A 3,991-nucleotide genomic window follows, 5' to 3' on the forward strand; every position below is an offset into this window, starting at 1 on the left:
TGCTCAGAAGCGCCCCCTGTAGTTGCCCGTCCGCGTCCACAGAGAACCGTGGGCTTTCAGAGGAGCTCACCGGGGTGTGGGGCTCTCCCCTGAGCAGCATTTGCTCATTGCATAATAAAGAATTGGCATATAAAATTGAGATACATTCATATGCTATGCCCTAGGTTCTAATAAAATTAGATACTGGGCGCCCAGTGTACCCCTCTCCCAAATGCCCGTTTGAATGCCCCGTATGCTTCCTGCTCCTTCTCCGCCATGGCACGTTGATTAAGGGGAAGGGAATTTGTCTTTGGGTTTTGGTATCACACAGCTGCAAGGAGCTGCATCCGAACTGAACCCTCCGCAACAGGCTGCGTAACAATAATCTTCCCATAAAACATAGCACATCAGAAATGTCCTAACAACTCTTCAAAGTGGTTTTTTAGGAAATGGACAGTAATGTTCACTTTACTTTTGAAGTGAAACATTTAACTACTTATTGGGAAAAGGTGTCTCTAATAATAGTAAGACATCGAAGCGTGTTCCTTGCTGTGCTAAGTAGGTAATCTTGGTAGCAGCAACAGCAACGTGTAATAAGAAGAGCCATATGCTCAGAGTCAACCACATACCTGGGATGTATTTATAGCATCACTTAAGCTTATCCTATAGATGTCCTTACCTCCATTTTGTCTATGTGCTGCCGGAGACAGCACAGTCCTTACCCCCATTTTGAACGTGAGATGGAAGGTGAGATACCCTGTCCAAGATTTTTGAGCTATTAAAGGGACTTAAAAGAAATCCAGCTCCTATTTCTTTGGCTCAGAGTCCTCCATACTGTGCACACAACTTTTCACTTCCTAAATATAGCAACGTGAGTGACATCCATTTTAGCTAATCTAAATGTGCTTGGAAACATCTAGAAGAAGGAACAGTGTTTCATTTTCCCTAGCTGTAATGGCACTAAATCTCTACCATATCTCTGAGCGTGTTGAATCTTGGCTGGATTGGAATCTCCTTGTTTTGTCTGATTACTCACCATATTAGACGTTTTACAGAAAACAGAGTGCACGAAGGCTGTGTCTTTTTATGAGCTTGTATTGTTTGGAAAGAACACAAACCGAACTCATTAACTCCTAATGGCTGCTTTAAAACACAGCTCTCCTCCTAATTGTCCAGTAATAGGTAGTTGGTTACATGAATTATGTATATTTTACAGTGTGTAGCCATTAAAAAGTACATTTCACAAGAGTATTCACTAACATTAAAATTCACTTACGATCATTTGTAAGATGAAACATTGAAGTCGTTATAAAGAGGTATATCATTTTTCTCTTTTTATTTAAAAACATGTATATAAATATGTAGATGGATAAGCAGAAGAAAGATGTGATCTCTCAGAGTGATAGGATTTGTGTGATTTCTAATTTTTCTTCCTTGAGCTTGCTTTATTTTTTAAAATTTCTAAGCACTTATATTTCCAGTGAGAAAAGTGTTTATTTATTATGATTGCTTTTTTTTGGAAAAGTAATCTGTGCTGTTTGAAAAATGTAAAATAAAGAAAATAGGAAGAAGGGAAAAATGTCTAAAATCACAAAAGTACCTAGAGAAAACTTCTGTAACATTTTGATGACCAAACCTTAATCACTTCCCTACACATTCTCACTAACTTTTTGTAAGTGGGTTCTATAATGATTGCTTTCCCATAACTCTTATGTTCATCTAACAACCAACTGTGGAACTCTGCCTTTGTCAGTAAAATAATCACCAATTTTATTAGAACCTAAGGCATAGCATATGAATGTATCTCAATTTTATATGCCAATTCTTTATTAATGGAAATTCATTTTTCCCAATTTCTCTCTCTGTCTCTCTCTCTCTCTCTCTCTCTTTTTTTTTTAGAAAGAGGGAAAGAGAGGATGCAAGGAGGGGAGGGCCAAAGAGAGAAGCAGAGAGACAATCATCTGTAGGCTACGCTCTCAGCACGGAGCCTGACACAGGGCTCCATCCTATTGTGAGATTGTGACCTGAGCTGAAATCCAGATTTGGACGCTCAATCAACTGAGAACCAATATGTACACATTTAAAAAATTATACTGCATACTTTGCATTTAGAATTGTAAAACTGTGGGGCACCTGGGTGGCTCAGTCGGTTAAGTGTTCGACTTTGGCTCAGGTCACAATCTCATGGTTTGTGGGCTCGAGCCCTGCGTCGGGCTCTGTGCTGACAGCTGGGAGCCTGGAGCCTGTTTCGGATTCTGTGTCTCCCTCTCTCTCTACCCCTCCCCTGCTCATGCTCTGTCTCTGTCTTTCTCAAAAATAAAAGACCATTAAAAAATTTAAAACTGTAAAATTGTATGCAACGGGGGTGCATGTTATATTTTAACATACAGTGTGTGAGAATCCCCACTTCCCCACACTCTGGCCACTGCAGTTACTGTGCAGGGACGCTCTCAGTTTTGGTGCTAAGATGGTGCCTGACCATGTTACTCTTCTATCTTAAATATATATTTATATGTTTAATTCATAGATATTACATATTTATATATTCAAAAATTTAAATTTTTATTTAATTATTTTAAAGTTTATTTATTTACTTTTTAGGAAGAGAGAGACAGTGAGCAGGGGAGAGGCAGAGAGAGAGCAAGAAAAAATCCTAGATGTGGGACTTGAACTCAAAAACAATGAGATCAGGAGCTGAGCTGAAACCAAGTGTCGGATGCTTAACCAACTGAGCCACCCAGGCGCCCCAGAACTTTTTTTTTTAATGTTTGTTTATTTCTGAGAGAGAGACAGAGCATGAGTAGGGGAGGGCCAGAGAGAGAGGGAGACACAGAATGCAAAGCCGGCTCCAGGTTCTGAGCTGTCAGCACAGAGCCTGATGCGGGGCTCGAACCCACAAACTGTGAGATCATGACCTGAGCTGAAGTTGGACGCTTAACCGACTGAGCCACCCAGGTGCCCCAGAACTTTTCAAAATTTTAAAAACTTTCTTGCGTGTTGCTGCTTGTCCGCTACTCGCCGAGGAACATGGGGCCTCTCGGTTGAAAGCTTCGCCAAGAGCCTGTGACGGGGAAGGGCATGTCGTAGAAAGACAGCACAGTGTTGCCATCAGAACAACGGGAGTCCAGCTTCAGTGAACATAAACGTACGCTGTCCCTGAAGTTTGTCTCTGCTTGTCTAGGTCGAAGGATGAGCACGGGGCGTGTGTGGGAAACCGTGTCCTGCGGCACAGACGCGGCGCTGAGACGGGGTCCCCAGTGGCCCTGTGCCCTCGGAGGCTGCGAGGAGCTGCTCGAAGATGCATCAAGCCAGTCTGGCTCCAGAGCCACGAGCACCTGGCACGTGGCCGTGGCCCACCCGCAGCAGAAGCCTCTGCCCTGTCACAACCAGTCACTGGTCCCCTGCGCCCCCTCCCTTTACTCTGCTGCGTTCATTCGGACCTTCCGTGGGGGTGACTCCCGCTCAGACCTTCTCTTACCACCTTTGGCTGATGAAAGAGAACGCTCCCTCCTGGTCTGGCCTGGGCCGTGGGTGAGGGCAGCTCTTCTCCGAGGCAGGGAGGGCCCTGAGGCCTGCTGGCATCCCCCCCTGGATGAGGCAACGCTGGCCGTTCCCATTCCACAGCCTAAGGCCAGAACTTGCCCAGCGTGGTAGTCAGGACAAGCTCCATGTCAGAGCTGTGGCCCCCGGGACTGTGGACGCACCTTGGCCACCTGCTCCCGCCTGCCACGCCTTCGCCCCCCCACCCCCACCCAAGCCGTGTCAGAAGCAGCGAGCTCATGGCTGGGGGGCTCAGTCGGTTAAGTGTCTGGCTTCGGCTCAGGTCAGGATCTCACAGTCTGCGAGTTCGAGCCCCGTGTTGGGCTCTGTGCTGACAGCTCAGAGCCTGGAGCCTGGTTTGGATTCTGTGTCTCCCCCTTTCTCTGCCCCTTCCCCTGCTCACGCTGTCTTTCTCTGTCCCTCACAAAATAAATAAATGTTTAAAAAAAAAAAAAAGAAGCAGGTAGCTCAT

Source organism: Hyaena hyaena, unplaced genomic scaffold (assembly GCF_003009895.1).
Source record: "Hyaena hyaena isolate Hyena2069 unplaced genomic scaffold, ASM300989v1 scaffold_1391, whole genome shotgun sequence".
In the NCBI taxonomy this organism is placed as follows: Eukaryota; Metazoa; Chordata; class Mammalia; order Carnivora; family Hyaenidae; genus Hyaena; species Hyaena hyaena.